This window comes from Chiloscyllium punctatum, chromosome 41, assembly GCF_047496795.1.
Source record: "Chiloscyllium punctatum isolate Juve2018m chromosome 41, sChiPun1.3, whole genome shotgun sequence".
Classification (NCBI taxonomy): domain Eukaryota; kingdom Metazoa; phylum Chordata; class Chondrichthyes; order Orectolobiformes; family Hemiscylliidae; genus Chiloscyllium; species Chiloscyllium punctatum.
This window is the reverse complement of record NC_092779.1, coordinates 56,247,918-56,266,990: the sequence shown is the minus strand read 5'-3', so window position 1 is coordinate 56,266,990 and position 19,073 is coordinate 56,247,918. Positions and strand designations below refer to the sequence as shown.

At 46.6% G+C, this 19,073-nt stretch overlaps 7 non-coding genes across 7 annotated transcripts; all 7 read right to left on the bottom strand.

Moving 5' to 3' along the window:
* Positions 1-2,562: 2,562 nt before the first annotated feature.
* trnal-uaa (transfer RNA leucine (anticodon UAA)) lies at positions 2,563-2,645 on the bottom strand. The gene has a single exon. It is a non-coding gene; the product is annotated as a tRNA-Leu (tRNA).
* Positions 2,646-5,300: 2,655 nt separating this feature from the next.
* Positions 5,301-5,383, bottom strand: trnal-uaa (transfer RNA leucine (anticodon UAA)). The gene has a single exon. It is a non-coding gene; the product is annotated as a tRNA-Leu (tRNA).
* Positions 5,384-8,038: 2,655 nt separating this feature from the next.
* On the bottom strand, positions 8,039-8,121 carry trnal-uaa (transfer RNA leucine (anticodon UAA)). Its single transcript has one exon. It is a non-coding gene; the product is annotated as a tRNA-Leu (tRNA).
* Positions 8,122-10,776: 2,655 nt separating this feature from the next.
* On the bottom strand, positions 10,777-10,859 carry trnal-uaa (transfer RNA leucine (anticodon UAA)). The gene has a single exon. It is a non-coding gene; the product is annotated as a tRNA-Leu (tRNA).
* Positions 10,860-13,514: 2,655 nt separating this feature from the next.
* Positions 13,515-13,597, bottom strand: trnai-uau (transfer RNA isoleucine (anticodon UAU)). Its single transcript has one exon. It is a non-coding gene; the product is annotated as a tRNA-Ile (tRNA).
* A 2,655-nt stretch (positions 13,598-16,252) lies between these two features.
* trnal-uaa (transfer RNA leucine (anticodon UAA)) lies at positions 16,253-16,335 on the bottom strand. The gene has a single exon. It is a non-coding gene; the product is annotated as a tRNA-Leu (tRNA).
* A 2,655-nt stretch (positions 16,336-18,990) lies between these two features.
* On the bottom strand, positions 18,991-19,073 carry trnai-uau (transfer RNA isoleucine (anticodon UAU)). The gene has a single exon. It is a non-coding gene; the product is annotated as a tRNA-Ile (tRNA).

Below are 19,073 nucleotides of genomic sequence, written 5' to 3'. Positions count from 1 at the left end.
CCTCTCCGACTCGCACAGCTGCTGGGGTGTGCCCGGCTACAATGACAATTTCGCAGCAGATAATGATACCCCTTCAATCCAGACAAAAATCAATGGTAAGCTGAGTCGATCTTCTCAGACTCTTTTCAGCTACAAATGCATCTGTGAGTGCGTGAGAACACACGATCGGTTATGATTTGGTCAAATTACCATGAGCTGCTTGACATGACTGCAATTTCGATTCTTGCATTGATAAATGATTTCACCCATTGCTCGAAACAGGACAACTTTCACGTTTACACGGAACATGAAACACACCGGACTACAGGGAAAATGCACAAAGCTGAGCAGCCCGTGTTCCAAATCATAACGTGCAGCATAGGTTCAGTCACTGTGTCTGTCTTGCAGAATAAGAGTCCCAAAGAATGTTCTCCACCCTAAAACCGGAGGTAGCATTACAATCCGAGAACGACAGATCACATTGCGAGGATGCTCTGACCTCGGAGCCAATTCGAGATGCCACTTTCCTTGCCTTTTTGCCTTAACCGTGCAATTCGCTGCAGAGATGTTCACACCTGGATATGAGCCACATGGATACCAACTGAGTTGGAAACCTGTGTGGGAATCGAAAGGAAGCGACACAATAAAGTTTGCTAAATTCCATGGTGCTTTTAAGAAATGCAGTCTCTGTTCACCTCAATCTAAAAGGCAGTTTCTGAACATAGTCAGAGAAGTCAAAAGGGAATTACCTCACCCCACCCCACTCTCCGGAAGAGGTGCTAACTGCCCTTGAGTGCTTTTTGTTCTCGACGTGAAGAGCTCTCACGCCTGAGTCACCTTCACGTCTCTGGTTGCTGAGCCAATCACAAAGAAGGAATTTCACCAGAGCTGCTACTGCCTCACTTCCCCACTCGCCCTCCCCGTTTACATTTTCCTGCTCGTCAGTGATTTAAAGAAATCCAAATGGATGCGATGTCATTCTGTAGCCTCTCTGTCGATTCCTCCGTCTCACTTCCAACGTGGCTTCGATCTCGGGGCGCACCTTAATACTAGCGACGCTGTGAAAGCATAGGTCCAGAGGTTCCTCTGAGAGTGTAATTTCTTTCATTGCTGTTGCTGATTGAATGAGCCACTTCCGTGCGCACTGCTCCAAAACATGATTCAGGACCTCTGGTGCCAACTCTCGTACGTTGAATAACGACAGACAGCTTCCAAATGAGGTCTTTCAGAGACGACTTTGGGGTTACATTTGACAGACAGACTAGTTCAGGAATCCGTGGTGCGCTGTGATACCAGAGCATCAGCTTCTTCCCTGTCTTTGAACCGGGCAAACCTGCGCAAGGAATGCAAATGCGGTGCTGCTTTTCTTGGAAGGATCAGAAGGCGGGAACTACACTCTCAAACAGAATGGCATATGATCAGAACCAGGTTGGAGAAAAACTTGACAATGCTTTGCACAGTAATTAAATGGAGTTGCATTACATTTCACTACGAGAGCAGATTTGTTCAAGCACTGAAAGTTGAAGCCATTCTACTTTTCACCTTTCTGTTTCCAATCGCTCGTTGTTTAATGGGACTTGTTTAATTTTGGCTTTGTGCTGAGCATGGACGAGATACACCGAAGTATCTGTTTCCACGCGGTGTGCCCTAATAACGTTGTGTTGCTTACACCGGCATTAAAGGATCACCTTTTAGCGGAGCTTGCCGTCGCAGTCTGCGGCACAATCATATAGCCTGTTCGACTGCTCACGGGAACGGTAGCATTGTGAATCGCTGCAGAAACGAACGACTTCCTTACTTTTGCTCCGACTGACCATACTCTGGGAAATTTTCCCAGATTCTCAGTTGAGGATTTTTGCAGCTGGAAGTTACCTCAGAAACCCTGTTAACTCGTAATTTATTGAGAGAATCGCAAAACGGAAAGCATTTCACACGGAACACAAACAAAACTGGCAAACCAAATGTATTTCCAGACACAGCGAGCATGAATACTAAATGTGAGACATGCCGGGGACATGAGCCATAAAGTAATCTCACAACTAACAACAGGGCAATTCCAAACTACTCTTTCAAACATACAGGAGCCTGAGTGCACCACCACTTCCCGGACAATGCTGAAAAGAGAGATAGAAAGAACATAATAAGAATGGGCCATAAAAAGTGAATTTCACCAATCACAGTCTCGGCTAGATTACCTTTCCCTTCCGATGTCTCCAGGACGGAGATGAAGGAAATGGGAGAAATTCAATCGAAATTCATTGGAACGATTTTTTCATTGGCCAGAAAACCAAATAACGACGAGTCGAGTCACCGTAGTACTTTGTTTCACAACAGCGATGAAATAACAGTCTCCATTCGGTTCCAGTAAAAACTCAACTCGCCTGGAACGTAAAGCAACAGGAGAGCTGCGGGAGGCGAACACGATCATGACAGCACAGACACTTCGCCAAATTCGGCACTTACCCACACCACAGTTAATTGCCCGGGAAGCAATCCCATTTCGCTTCTGTTTTAAACAGAAACGCAGCAGGGGTCGAAACAGCATTTCAACCAGCTGCGCGGTGGGAGAAGGATCAGCAGAAATGGCAGCGGTGGGATTCGAACCCACGCCTCTGTCAGAGACTGGAGATTAAATCCAGCGCCTTAGACCGCTCGGCCACACTACCAGCCAGCCGTCAGCGGTGCCCATTTTCTTGCACTTCCAATTGTGCTCCTGCATAACAACCGATGCAAAGTCACGTGAAAAGGGTTCCATGATCCCTCTCCGACTCGCACAGCTGCTGGGGTGTGCCCGGCTACAATGACAATTTCGCAGCAGATAATGATACCCCTTCAATCCAGACAAAAATCAATGGTAAGCTGAGTCGATCTTCTCAGACTCTTTTCAGCTACAAATGCATCTGTGAGTGCGTGAGAACACACGATCGGTTATGATTTGGTCAAATTACCATGAGCTGCTTGACATGACTGCAATTTCGATTCTTGCATTGATAAATGATTTCACCCATTGCTCGAAACAGGACAACTTTCACGTTTACACGGAACATGAAACACACCGGACTACAGGGAAAATGCACAAAGCTGAGCAGCCCGTGTTCCAAATCATAACGTGCAGCATAGGTTCAGTCACTGTGTCTGTCTTGCAGAATAAGAGTCCCAAAGAATGTTCTCCACCCTAAAACCGGAGGTAGCATTACAATCCGAGAACGACAGATCACATTGCGAGGATGCTCTGACCTCGGAGCCAATTCGAGATGCCACTTTCCTTGCCTTTTTGCCTTAACCGTGCAATTCGCTGCAGAGATGTTCACACCTGGATATGAGCCACATGGATACCAACTGAGTTGGAAACCTGTGTGGGAATCGAAAGGAAGCGACACAATAAAGTTTGCTAAATTCCATGGTGCTTTTAAGAAATGCAGTCTCTGTTCACCTCAATCTAAAAGGCAGTTTCTGAACATAGTCAGAGAAGTCAAAAGGGAATTACCTCACCCCACCCCACTCTCCGGAAGAGGTGCTAACTGCCCTTGAGTGCTTTTTGTTCTCGACGTGAAGAGCTCTCACGCCTGAGTCACCTTCACGTCTCTGGTTGCTGAGCCAATCACAAAGAAGGAATTTCACCAGAGCTGCTACTGCCTCACTTCCCCACTCGCCCTCCCCGTTTACATTTTCCTGCTCGTCAGTGATTTAAAGAAATCCAAATGGATGCGATGTCATTCTGTAGCCTCTCTGTCGATTCCTCCGTCTCACTTCCAACGTGGCTTCGATCTCGGGGCGCACCTTAATACTAGCGACGCTGTGAAAGCATAGGTCCAGAGGTTCCTCTGAGAGTGTAATTTCTTTCATTGCTGTTGCTGATTGAATGAGCCACTTCCGTGCGCACTGCTCCAAAACATGATTCAGGACCTCTGGTGCCAACTCTCGTACGTTGAATAACGACAGACAGCTTCCAAATGAGGTCTTTCAGAGACGACTTTGGGGTTACATTTGACAGACAGACTAGTTCAGGAATCCGTGGTGCGCTGTGATACCAGAGCATCAGCTTCTTCCCTGTCTTTGAACCGGGCAAACCTGCGCAAGGAATGCAAATGCGGTGCTGCTTTTCATGGAAGGATCAGAAGGCGGGAACTACACTCTCAAACAGAATGGCATATGATCAGAACCAGGTTGGAGAAAAACTTGACAATGCTTTGCACAGTAATTAAATGGAGTTGCATTACATTTCACTACGAGAGCAGATTTGTTCAAGCACTGAAAGTTGAAGCCATTCTACTTTTCACCTTTCTGTTTCCAATCGCTCGTTGTTTAATGGGACTTGTTTAATTTTGGCTTTGTGCTGAGCATGGACGAGATACACCGAAGTATCTGTTTCCACGCGGTGTGCCCTAATAACGTTGTGTTGCTTACACCGGCATTAAAGGATCACCTTTTAGCGGAGCTTGCCGTCGCAGTCTGCGGCACAATCATATAGCCTGTTCGACTGCTCACGGGAACGGTAGCATTGTGAATCGCTGCAGAAACGAACGACTTCCTTACATTTGCTCCGACTGACCATACTCTGGGAAATTTTCCCAGATTCTCAGTTGAGGATTTTTGCAGCTGGAAGTTACCTCAGAAACCCTGTTAACTCGTAATTTATTGAGAGAATCGCAAAACGGAAAGCATTTCACACGGAACACAAACAAAACTGGCAAACCAAATGTATTTCCAGACACAGCGAGCATGAATACTAAATGTGAGACATGCCGGGGACATGAGCCATAAAGTAATCTCACAACTAACAACAGGGCAATTCCAAACTACTCTTTCAAACGTACAGGAGCCTGAGTGCACCACCACTTCCCGGACAATGCTGAAAAGAGAGATAGAAAGAACATAATAAGAATGGGCCATAAAAAGTGAATTTCACCAATCACAGTCTCGGCTAGATTACCTTTCCCTTCCGATGTCTCCAGGACGGAGATGAAGGAAATGGGAGAAATTCAATCGAAATTCATTGGAACGATTTTTTCATTGGCCAGAAAACCAAATAACGACGAGTCGAGTCACCGTAGTACTTTGTTTCACAACAGCGATGAAATAACAGTCTCCATTCGGTTCCAGTAAAAACTCAACTCGCCTGGAACGTAAAGCAACAGTAGAGCTGCGGGAGGCGAACACGATCATGACAGCACAGACACTTCGCCAAATTCGGCACTTACCCACACCACAGTTAATTGCCCGGGAAGCAATCCCATTTCGCTTCTGTTTTAAACAGAAACGCAGCAGGGGTCGAAACAGCATTTCAACCAGCTGCGCGGTGGGAGAAGGATCAGCAGCAATGGCAGCGGTGGGATTCGAACCCACGCCTCTGTCAGAGACTGGAGCTTAAATCCCACGCCTTAGACCGCTCGGCCACACTACCAGCCAGCCGTCAGCGGTGCCCATTTTCTTGCACTTCCAATTGTGCTCCTGCATAACAACAGATGCAAAGTCACGTGAAAAGGGTTCCATGATCCCTCTCCGACTCGCACAGCTGCTGGGGTGTGCCCGGCTACAATGACAATTTCGCAGCAGATAATGATACCCCTTCAATCCAGACAAAAATCAATGGTAAGCTGAGTCGATCTTCTCAGACTCTTTTCAGCTACAAATGCATCTGTGAGTGCGTGAGAACACACGATCGGTTATGATTTGGTCAAATTACCATGAGCTGCTTGACATGACTGCAATTTCGATTCTTGCATTGATCAATGATTTCACCCATTGCTCGAAACAGGACAACTTTCACGTTTACACGGAACATGAAACACACCGGACTACCGGGAAAATGCACAAAGCTGAGCAGCCCGTGTTCCAAATCATAACGTGCAGCATAGGTTCAGTCACTGTGTCTGTCTTGCAGAATAAGAGTCCCAAAGAATGTTCTCCACCCTAAAACCGGAGGTAGCATTACAATCCGAGAACGACAGATCACATTGCGAGGATGCTCTGACCTCGGAGCCAATTCGAGATGCCACTTTCCTTGCCTTTTTGCCTTAACCGTGCAATTCGCTGCAGAGATGTTCACACCTGGATATGAGCCACATGGATACCAACTGAGTTGGAAACCTGTGTGGGAATCGAAAGGAAGCGACACAATAAAGTTTGCTAAATTCCATGGTGCTTTTAAGAAATGCAGTCTCTGTTCACCTCAATCTAAAAGGCAGTTTCTGAACATAGTCAGAGAAGTCAAAAGGGAATTACCTCACCCCACCCCACTCTCCGGAAGAGGTGCTAACTGCCCTTGAGTGCTTTTTGTTCTCGACGTGAAGAGCTCTCACGCCTGAGTCACCTTCACGTCTCTGGTTGCTGAGCCAATCACAAAGAAGGAATTTCACCAGAGCTGCTACTGCCTCACTTCCCCACTCGCCCTCCCCGTTTACATTTTCCTGCTCGTCAGTGATTTAAAGAAATCCAAATGGATGCGATGTCATTCTGTAGCCTCTCTGTCGATTCCTCCGTCTCACTTCCAACGTGGCTTCGATCTCGGGGCGCACCTTAATACTAGCGACGCTGTGAAAGCATAGGTCCAGAGGTTCCTCTGAGAGTGTAATTTCTTTCATTGCTGTTGCTGATTGAATGAGCCACTTCCGTGCGCACTGCTCCAAAACATGATTCAGGACCTCTGGTGCCAACTCTCGTACGTTGAATAACGACAGACAGCTTCCAAATGAGGTCTTTCAGAGACGACTTTGGGGTTACATTTGACAGACAGACTAGTTCAGGAATCCGTGGTGCGCTGTGATACCAGAGCATCAGCTTCTTCCCTGTCTTTGAACCGGGCAAACCTGCGCAAGGAATGCAAATGCGGTGCTGCTTTTCATGGAAGGATCAGAAGGCGGGAACTACACTCTCAAACAGAATGGCATATGATCAGAACCAGGTTGGAGAAAAACTTGACAATGCTTTGCACAGTAATTAAATGGAGTTGCATTACATTTCACTACGAGAGCAGATTTGTTCAAGCACTGAAAGTTGAAGCCATTCTACTTTTCACCTTTCTGTTTCCAATCGCTCGTTGTTTAATGGGACTTGTTTAATTTTGGCTTTGTGCTGAGCATGGACGAGATACACCGAAGTATCTGTTTCCACGCGGTGTGCCCTAATAACGTTGTGTTGCTTACACCGGCATTAAAGGATCACCTTTTAGCGGAGCTTGCCGTCGCAGTCTGCGGCACAATCATATAGCCTGTTCGACTGCTCACGGGAACGGTAGCATTGTGAATCGCTGCAGAAACGAACGACTTCCTTACTTTTGCTCCGACTGACCATACTCTGGGAAATTTTCCCAGATTCTCAGTTGAGGATTATTGCAGCTGGAAGTTACCTCAGAAACCCTGTTAACTCGTAATTTATTGAGAGAATCGCAAAACGGAAAGCATTTCACACGGAACACAAACAAAACTGGCAAACCAAATGTATTTCCAGACACAGCGAGCATGAATACTAAATGTGAGACATGCCGGGGACATGAGCCATAAAGTAATCTCACAACTAACAACAGGGCAATTCCAAACTACTCTTTCAAACATACAGGAGCCTGAGTGCACCACCACTTCCCGGACAATGCTGAAAAGAGAGATAGAAAGAACATAATAAGAATGGGCCATAAAAAGTGAATTTCACCAATCACAGTCTCGGCTAGATTACCTTTCCCTTCCGATGTCTCCAGGACGGAGATGAAGGAAATGGGAGAAATTCAATCGAAATTCATTGGAACGATTTTTTCATTGGCCAGAAAACCAAATAACGACGAGTCGAGTCACCGTAGTACTTTGTTTCACAACAGCGATGAAATAACAGTCTCCATTCGGTTCCAGTAAAAACTCAACTCGCCTGGAACGTAAAGCAACAGTAGAGCTGCGGGAGGCGAACACGATCATGACAGCACAGACACTTCGCCAAATTCGGCACTTACCCACACCACAGTTAATTGCCCGGGAAGCAAACCCATTTCGCTTCTGTTTTAAACAGAAACGCAACAGGGGTCGAAACAGCATTTCAACCAGCTGCGCGGTGGGAGAAGGATCAGCAGAAATGGCAGCGGTGGGATTCGAACCCACGCCTCTGTCAGGGACTGGAGCTTAAATCCAGCGCCTTAGACCGCTCGGCCACACTACCAGCCAGCCGTCAGCGGTGCCCATTTTCTTGCACTTCCAATTGTGCTCCTGCATAACAACCGATGCAAAGTCACGTGAAAAGGGTTCCATGATCCCTCTCCGACTCGCACAGCTGCTGGGGTGTGCCCGGCTACAATGACAATTTCGCAGCAGATAATGATACCCCTTCAATCCAGACAAAAATCAATGGTAAGCTGAGTCGATCTTCTCAGACTCTTTTCAGCTACAAATGCATCTGTGAGTGCGTGAGAACACACGATCGGTTATGATTTGGTCAAATTACCATGAGCTGCTTGACATGACTGCAATTTCGATTCTTGCATTGATAAATGATTTCACCCATTGCTCGAAACAGGACAACTTTCACGTTTACACGGAACATGAAACACACCGGACTACAGGGAAAATGCACAAAGCTGAGCAGCCCGTGTTCCAAATCATAACGTGCAGCATAGGTTCAGTCACTGTGTCTGTCTTGCAGAATAAGAGTCCCAAAGAATGTTCTCCACCCTAAAACCGGAGGTAGCATTACAATCCGAGAACGACAGATCACATTGCGAGGATGCTCTGACCTCGGAGCCAATTCGAGATGCCACTTTCCTTGCCTTTTTGCCTTAACCGTGCAATTCGCTGCAGAGATGTTCACACCTGGATATGAGCCACATGGATACCAACTGAGTTGGAAACCTGTGTGGGAATCGAAAGGAAGCGACACAATAAAGTTTGATAAATTCCATGGTGCTTTTAAGAAATGCAGTCTCTGTTCACCTCAATCTAAAAGGCAGTTTCTGAACATAGTCAGAGAAGTCAAAAGGGAATTACCTCACCCCACCCCACTCTCCGGAAGAGGTGCTAACTGCCCTTGAGTGCTTTTTGTTCTCGACGTGAAGAGCTCTCACGCCTGAGTCACCTTCACGTCTCTGGTTGCTGAGCGAATCACAAAGAAGGAATTTCAACAGAGCTGCTACTGCCTCACTTCCCCACTCGCCCTCCCCGTTTACATTTTCCTGCTCGTCAGTGATTTAAAGAAATCCAAATGGATGCGATGTCATTCTGTAGCCTCTCTGTCGATTCCTCCGTCTCACTTCCAACGTGGCTTCGATCTCGGGGCGCACCTTAATACTAGCGACGCTGTGAAAGCATAGGTCCAGAGGTTCCTCTGAGAGTGTAATTTCTTTCATTGCTGTTGCTGATTGAATGAGCCACTTCCGTGCGCACTGCTCCAAAACATGATTCAGGACCTCTGGTGCCAACTCTCGTACGTTGAATAACGACAGACAGCTTCCAAATGAGGTCTTTCAGAGACGACTTTGGGGTTACATTTGACAGACAGACTAGTTCAGGAATCCGTGGTGCGCTGTGATACCAGAGCATCAGCTTCTTCCCTGTCTTTGAACCGGGCAAACCTGCGCAAGGAATGCAAATGCGGTGCTGCTTTTCATGGAAGGATCAGAAGGCGGGAACTACACTCTCAAACAGAATGGCATATGATCAGAACCAGGTTGGAGAAAAACTTGACAATGCTTTGCACAGTAATTAAATGGAGTTGCATTACATTTCACTACGAGAGCAGATTTGTTCAAGCACTGAAAGTTGAAGCCATTCTACTTTTCACCTTTCTGTTTCCAATCGCTCGTTGTTTAATGGGACTTGTTTAATTTTGGCTTTGTGCTGAGCATGGACGAGATACACCGAAGTATCTGTTTCCACGCGGTGTGCCCTAATAACGTTGTGTTGCTTACACCGGCATTAAAGGATCACCTTTTAGCGGAGCTTGCCGTCGCAGTCTGCGGCACAATCATATAGCCTGTTCGACTGCTCACGGGAACGGTAGCATTGTGAATCGCTGCAGAAACGAACGACTTCCTTACTTTTGCTCCGACTGACCATACTCTGGGAAATTTTCCCAGATTTTCAGTTCAGGATTTTTGCAGCTGGAAGTTACCTCAGAAACCCTGTTAACTCGTAATTTATTGAGAGAATCGCAAAACGGAAAGCATTTAACACGGAACACAAACAAAACTGGCAAACCAAATGTATTTCCAGACACAGCGAGCATGAATACTAAATGTGAGACATGCCGGGGACATGAGCCATAAAGTAATCTCACAACTAACAACAGGGCAATTCCAAACTACTCTTTCAAACATACAGGAGCCTGAGTGCACCACCACTTCCCGGACAATGCTGAAAAGAGAGATAGAAAGAACATAATAAGAATGGGCCATAAAAAGTGAATTTCACCAATCACAGTCTCGGCTAGATTACCTTTCCCTTCCGATGTCTCCAGGACGGAGATGAAGGAAATGGGAGAAATTCAATCGAAATTCATTGGAACGATTTTTTCATTGGCCAGAAAACCAAATAACGACGAGTCGAGTCACCGTAGTACTTTGTTTCACAACAGCGATGAAATAACAGTCTCCATTCGGTTCCAGTAACAACTCAACTCGCCTGGAACGTAAAGCAACAGTAGAGCTGCGGGAGGCGAACACGATCATGACAGCACAGACACTTCGCCAAATTCGGCACTTACCCACACCACAGTTAATTGCCCGGGAAGCAAACCCATTTCGCTTCTGTTTTAAACAGAAACGCAGTAGGGGTCGAAACAGCATTTCAACCAGCTGCGCGGTGGGAGAAGGATCAGCAGAAATGGCAGCGGTGGGATTCGAACCCACGCCTCTGTCAGAGACTGGAGCTTAAATCCAGCGCCTTAGACCGCTCGGCCACACTACCAGCCAGCCGTCAGCGGCGCCCATTTTCTTGCACTTCCAATTGTGCTCCTGCATAACAACCGATGCAAAGTCACGTGAAAAGGGTTCCATGATCCCTCTCCGACTCGCACAGCTGCTGGGGTGTGCCCGGCTACAATGACAATTTCGCAGCAGATAATGATACCCCTTCAATCCAGACAAAAATCAATGGTAAGCTGAGTCGATCTTCTCAGACTCTTTTCAGCTACAAATGCATCTGTGAGTGCGTGAGAACACACGATCGGTTATGATTTGGTCAAATTACCATGAGCTGCTTGACATGACTGCAATTTCGATTCTTGCATTGATAAATGATTTCACCCATTGCTCGAAACAGGACAACTTTCACGTTTACACGGAACATGAAACACACCGGACTACAGGGAAAATGCACAAAGCTGAGCAGCCCGTGTTCCAAATCATAACGTGCAGCATAGGTTCAGTCACTGTGTCTGTCTTGCAGAATAAGAGTCCCAAAGAATGTTCTCCACCCTAAAACCGGAGGTAGCATTACAATCCGAGAACGACAGATCACATTGCGAGGATGCTCTGACCTCGGAGCCAATTCGAGATGCCACTTTCCTTGCCTTTTTGCCTTAACCGTGCAATTCGCTGCAGAGATGTTCACACCTGGATATGAGCCACATGGATACCAACTGAGTTGGAAACCTGTGTGGGAATCGAAAGGAAGCGACACAATAAAGTTTGATAAATTCCATGGTGCTTTTAAGAAATGCAGTCTCTGTTCACCTCAATCTAAAAGGCAGTTTCTGAACATAGTCAGAGAAGTCAAAAGGGAATTACCTCACCCCACCCCACTCTCCGGAAGAGGTGCTAACTGCCCTTGAGTGCTTTTTGTTCTCGACGTGAAGTGCTCTCACGCCTGAGTCACCTTCACGTCTCTGGTTGCTGAGCGAATCACAAAGAAGGAATTTCACCAGAGCTGCTACTGCCTCACTTCCCCACTCGCCCTCCCCGTTTACATTTTCCTGCTCGTCAGTGATTTAAAGAAATCCAAATGGATGCGATGTCATTCTGTAGCCTCTCTGTCGATTCCTCCGTCTCACTTCCAACGTGGCTTCGATCTCGGGGCGCACCTTAATACTAGCGACGCTGTGAAAGCATAGGTCCAGAGGTTCCTCTGAGAGTGTAATTTCTTTCATTGCTGTTGCTGATTGAATGAGCCACTTCCGTGCGCACTGCTCCAAAACATGATTCAGGACCTCTGGTGCCAACTCTCGTACGTTGAATAACGACAGACAGCTTCCAAATGAGGTCTTTCAGAGACGACTTTGGGGTTACATTTGACAGACAGACTAGTTCAGGAATCCATGGTGCGCTGTGATACCAGAGCATCAGCTTCTTCCCTGTCTTTGAACCGGGCAAACCTGCGCAAGGAATGCAAATGCGGTGTTGCTTTTCATGGAAGGATCAGAAGGCGGGAACTACACTCTCAAACAGAATGGCATATGATCAGAACCAGGTTGGAGAAAAACTTGACAATGCTTTGCACAGTAATTAAATGGAGTTGCATTACATTTCACTACGAGAGCAGATTTGTTCAAGCACTGAAAGTTGAAGCCATTCTACTTTTCACCTTTCTGTTTCCAATCGCTCGTTGTTTAATGGGACTTGTTTAATTTTGGCTTTGTGCTGAGCATGGACGAGATACACCGAAGTATCTGTTTCCACGCGGTGTGCCCTAATAACGTTGTGTTGCTTACACCGGCATTAAAGGATCACCTTTTAGCGGAGCTTGCCGTCGCAGTCTGCGGCACAATCATATAGCCTGTTCGACTGCTCACGGGAACGGTAGCATTGTGAATCGCTGCAGAAACGAACGACTTCCTTACTTTTGCTCCGACTGACCATACTCTGGGAAATTTTCCCAGATTCTCAGTTGAGGATTTTTGCAGCTGGAAGTTACCTCAGAAACCCTGTTAACTCGTAATTTATTGAGAGAATCGCAAAACGGAAAGCATTTCACACGGAACACAAACAAAACTGGCAAACCAAATGTATTTCCAGACACAGCGAGCATGAATGCTAAATGTGAGACATGCCGGGGACATGAGCCATAAAGTAATCTCACAACTAACAACAGGGCAATTCCAAACTACTCTTTCAAACATACAGGAGCCTGAGTGCACCACCACTTCCCGGACAATGCTGAAAAGAGAGATAGAAAGAACATAATAAGAATGGGCCATAAAAAGTGAATTTCACCAATCACAGTCTCGGCTAGATTACCTTTCCCTTCCGATGTCTCCAGGACGGAGATGAAGGAAATGGGAGAAATTCAATCGAAATTCATTGGAACGATTTTTTCATTGGCCAGAAAACCAAATAACGACGAGTCGAGTCACCGTAGTACTTTGTTTCACAACAGCGATGAAATAACAGTCTCCATTCGGTTCCAGTAAAAACTCAACTCGCCTGGAACGTAAAGCAACAGTAGAGCTGCGGGAGGCGAACACGATCATGACAGCACAGACACTTGGCCAAATTCAGCACTTTCCCACACCACAGTTAATTGCCCGCGAAGCAAACCCATTTCGCTTCTGTTTTAAACAGAAATGCAGCAGGGGTCGAAACAGCATTTCAACCAGCTGCGCGGTGGGAGAAGGATCAGCAGAAATGGCAGCGGTGGGATTCGAACCCACGCCTCTGTCAGAGACTGGAGCATAAATCCAGCGCCTTAGACTGCTCGGCCACACTACCAGCCGGCCGTTTGCGCTGCCCATTTTCTTGCAATTCCAATTGTGCTCCTGCATAACAACAGATGCAAAGTCACGTGAAAAGGGTTCCATGATCCCTCTCCGACTCGCACAGCTGCTGGGGTGTGCCCGGCTACAATGACAATTTCGCAGCAGATAATGATACCCCTTCAATCCAGACAAAAATCAATGGTAAGCTGAGTCGTTCTTCTCAGACTCTTTTCAGCTACAAATGCATCTGTGAGTGCGTGAGAACACACGATCGGTTATGATTTGGTCAAATTACCATGAGCTGCTTGACATGACTGCAATTTCGATTCTTGCATTGATAAATGATTTCACCCATTGCTCGAAACAGGACAACTTTCACGTTTACACGGAACATGAAACACACCGGACTACAGGGAAAATGCACAAAGCTGAGCAGCCCGTGTTCCAAATCATAACGTGCAGCATAGGTTCAGTCACTGTGTCTGTCTTGCAGAATAAGAGTCCCAAAGAATGTTCTCCACCCTAAAACCGGAGGTAGCATTACAATCCGAGAACGACAGATCACATTGCGAGGATGCTCTGACCTCGGAGCCAATTCGAGATGCCACTTTCCTTGCCTTTTTGCCTGAACCGTGCAATTCGCTGCAGAGATGTTCACACCTGGATATGAGCCACATGGATACCAACTGAGTTGGAAACCTGTGTGGGAATCGAAAGGAAGCGACACAATAAAGTTTGCTAAATTCCATGGTGCTTTTAAGAAATGCAGTCTCTGTTCACCTCAATCTAAAAGGCAGTTTCTGAACATAGTCAGAGAAGTCAAAAGGGAATTACCTCACCCCACCCCACTCTCCGGAAGAGGTGCTAACTGCCCTTGAGTGCTTTTTGTTCTCGATGTGAAGAGCTCTCACGCCTGAGTCACCTTCACGTCTCTGGTTGCTGAGCGAATCACAAAGAAGGAATTTCACCAGAGCTGCTACTGCCTCACTTCCCCACTCGCCCTCCCCGTTTACATTTTCCTGCTCGTCAGTGATTTAAAGAAATCCAAATGGATGCGATGTCATTCTGTAGCCTCTCTGTCGATTCCTCCGTCTCACTTCCAACGTGGCTTAGATCTCGGGGCGCACCTTAATACTAGCGACGCTGTGAATGCATATGTCCAGAGGTTCCTCTGAGAGTGTAATTTCTTTCATTGCTGTTGCTGATTGAATGAGCCACTTCCGTGCGAACTGCTCCAAAACATGATTCAGGACCTCTGGTGCCAACTCTCGTACGTTGAATAACGACAGACAGCTTCCAAATGAGGTCTTTCAGAGACGACTTTGGGGTTACATTTGACAGACAGACTAGTTCAGGAATCCGTGGTGCGCTGTGATACCAGAGCATCAGCTTTTTCCCTGTCTTTGAACCGGGCAAACCTGCGCAAGGAATGCAAATGCGGTGCTGCTTTTCATGGAAGGATCAGAAGGCGGGAACTACACTCTCAAACAGAATGGCATATGATCAGAACCAGGTTGGAGAAAAACTTGACAATGCTTTGCACAGTAATTAAATGGAGTTGCATTACATTTCACTACGAGAGCAGATTTGTTCAAGCACTGAAAGTTGAAGCCATTCTACTTTTCACCTTTCTGTTTCCAATCGCTCGTTGTTTACTGGGACTTGTTTAATTTTGGCTTTGTGCTGAGCATGGACGAGATACACCGAAGTATCTGTTTCCACGCGGTGTGCCCTAATAACGTTGTGTTGCTTACACCGGCATTAAAGGATCACCTTTTAGCGGAGCTTGCCGTCGCAGTCTGCGGCACAATCATATAGCCTGTTCGACTGCTCACGGGAACGGTAGCATTGTGAATCGCTGCAGAAACGAACGACTTCCTTACTTTTGCTCCGACTGACCATACTCTGGGAAATTTTCCCAGATTCTCAGTTGAGGATTTTTGCAGCTGGAAGTTACCTCAGAAACCCTGTTAACTCGTAATTTATTGAGAGAATCGCAAAACGGAAAGCATTTAACACGGAACACAAACAAAACTGGCAAACCAAATGTATTTCCAGACACAGCGAGCATGAATACTAAATGTGAGACATGCCGGGGACATGAGCCATAAAGTAATCTCACAACTAACAACAGGGCAATTCCAAACTACTCTTTCAAACATACAGGAGCCTGAGTGCACCACCACTTCCCGGACAATGCTGAAAAGAGAGATAGAAAGAACATAATAAGAATGGGCCATAAAAAGTGAATTTCACCAATCACAGTCTCGGCTAGATTACCTTTCCCTTCCGATGTCTCCAGGACGGAGATGAAGGAAATGGGAGAAATTCAATCGAAATTCATTGGAACGATTTTTTCATTGGCCAGAAAACCAAATAACGACGAGTCGAGTCACCGTAGTACTTTGTTTCACAACAGCGATGAAATAACAGTCTCCATTCGGTTCCAGTAACAACTCAACTCGCCTGGAACGTAAAGCAACAGTAGAGCTGCGGGAGGCGAACACGATCATGACAGCACAGACACTTCGCCAAATTCGGCACTTACCCACACCACAGTTAATTGCCCGGGAAGCAAACCCATTTCGCTTCTGTTTTAAACAGAAACGCAGTAGGGGTCGAAACAGCATTTCAACCAGCTGCGCGGTGGGAGAAGGATCAGCAGAAATGGCAGCGGTGGGATTCGAACCCACGCCTCTGTCAGAGACTGGAGCTTAAATCCAGCGCCTTAGACCGCTCGGCCACACTACCAGCCAGCCGTCAGCGGTGCCCATTTTCTTGCACTTCCAATTGTGCTCCTGCATAACAACCGATGCAAAGTCACGTGAAAAGGGTTCCATGATCCCTCTCCGACTCGCACAGCTGCTGGGGTGTGCCCGGCTACAATGACAATTTCGCAGCAGATAATGATACCCCTTCAATCCAGACAAAAATCAATGGTAAGCTGAGTCGATCTTCTCAGACTCTTTTCAGCTTCAAATGCATCTGTGAGTGCGTGAGAACACACGATCGGTTATGATTTGGTCAAATTACCATGAGCTGCTTGACATGACTGCAATTTCGATTCTTGCATTGATAAATGATTTCACCCATTGCTCGAAACAGGACAACTTTCACGTTTACACGGAACATGAAACACACCGGACTACAGGGAAAATGCACAAAGCTGAGCAGCCCGTGTTCCAAATCATAACGTGCAGCATAGGTTCAGTCACTGTGTCTGTCTTGCAGAATAAGAGTCCCAAAGAATGTTCTCCACCCTAAAACCGGAGGTAGCATTACAATCCGAGAACGACAGATCACATTGCGAGGATGCTCTGACCTCGGAGCCAATTCGAGATGCCACTTTCCTTGCCTTTTTGCCTTAACCGTGCAATTCGCTGCAGAGATGTTCACACCTGGATATGAGCCACATGGATACCAACTGAGTTGGAAACCTGTGTGGGAATCGAAAGGAAGCGACACAATAAAGTTTGATAAATTCCATGGTGCTTTTAAGAAATGCAGTCTCTGTTCACCTCAATCTAAAAGGCAGTTTCTGAACATAGTCAGAGAAGTCAAAAGGGAATTACCTCACCCCACCCCACTCTCCGGAAGAGGTGCTAACTGCCCTTGAGTGCTTTTTGTTCTCGACGTGAAGAGCTCTCACGCCTGAGTCACCTTCACGTCTCTGGTTGCTGAGCGAATCACAAAGAAGGAATTTCACCAGAGCTGCTACTGCCTCACTTCCCCACTCGCCCTCCCCGTTTACATTTTCCTGCTCGTCAGTGATTTAAAGAAATCCAAATGGATGCGATGTCATTCTGTAGCCTCTCTGTCGATTCCTCCGTCTCACTTCCAACGTGGCTTCGATCTCGGGGCGCACCTTAATACTAGCGACGCTGTGAAAGCATAGGTCCAGAGGCTCCTCTGAGAGTGTAATTTCTTTCATTGCTGTTGCTGATTGAATGAGCCACTTCCGTGCGCACTGCTCCAAAACATGATTCAGGACCTCTGGTGCCAACTCTCGTACGTTGAATAACGACAGACAGCTTCCAAATGAGGTCTTTCAGAGACGACTTTGGGGTTACATTTGACAGACAGACTAGTTCAGGAATCCGTGGTGCGCTGTGATACCAGAGCATCAGCTTCTTCCCTGTCTTTGAACCGGGCAAACCTGCGCAAGGAATGCAAATGCGGTGTTGCTTTTCATGGAAGGATCAGAAGGCGGGAACTACACTCTCAAACAGAATGGCATATGATCAGAACCAGGTTGGAGAAAAACTTGACAATGCTTTGCACAGTAATTAAATGGAGTTGCATTACATTTCACTACGAGAGCAGATTTGTTCAAGCACTGAAAGTTGAAGCCATTCTACTTTTCACCTTTCTGTTTCCAATCGCTCGTTGTTTAATGGGACTTGTTTAATTTTGGCTTTGTGCTGAGCATGGACGAGATACACCGAAGTATCTGTTTCCACGCGGTGTGCCCTAATAACGTTGTGTTGCTTACACCGGCATTAAAGGATCACCTTTTAGCGGAGCTTGCCGTCGCAGTCTGCGGCACAATCATATAGCCTGTTCGACTGCTCACGGGAACGGTAGCATTGTGAATCGCTGCAGAAACGAACGACTTCCTTACTTTTGCTCCGACTGACCATACTCTGGGAAATTTTCCCAGATTCTCAGTTGAGGATTTTTGCAGCTGGAAGTTACCTCAGAAACCCTGTTAACTCGTAATTTATTGAGAGAATCGCAAAACGGAAAGCATTTCACACGGAACACAAACAAAACTGGCAAACCAAATGTATTTCCAGACACAGCGAGCATGAATGCTAAATGTGAGACATGCCGGGGACATGAGCCATAAAGTAATCTCACAACTAACAACAGGGCAATTCCAAACTACTCTTTCAAACATACAGGAGCCTGAGTGCACCACCACTTCCCGGACAATGCTGAAAAGAGAGATAGAAAGAACATAATAAGAATGGGCCATAAAAAGTGAATTTCACCAATCACAGTCTCGGCTAGATTACCTTTCCCTTCCGATGTCTCCAGGACGGAGATGAAGGAAATGGGAGAAATTCAATCGAAATTCATTGGAACGATTTTTTCATTGGCCAGAAAACCAAATAACGACGAGTCGAGTCACCGTAGTACTTTGTTTCACAACAGCGATGAAATAACAGTCTCCATTCGGTTCCAGTAAAAACTCAACTCGCCTGGAACGTAAAGCAACAGTAGAGCTGCGGGAGGCGAACACGATCATGACAGCACAGACACTTGGCCAAATTCAGCACTTTCCCACACCACAGTTAATTGCCCGCGAAGCAAACCCATTTCGCTTCTGTTTTAAACAGAAATGCAGCAGGGGTCGAAACAGCATTTCAACCAGCTGCGCGGTGGGAGAAGGATCAGCAGAAATGGCAGCGGTGGGATTCGAACCCACGCCTCTGTCAGAGACTGGAGCATAAATCCAGCGCCTTAGACTGCTCGGCCACACTACC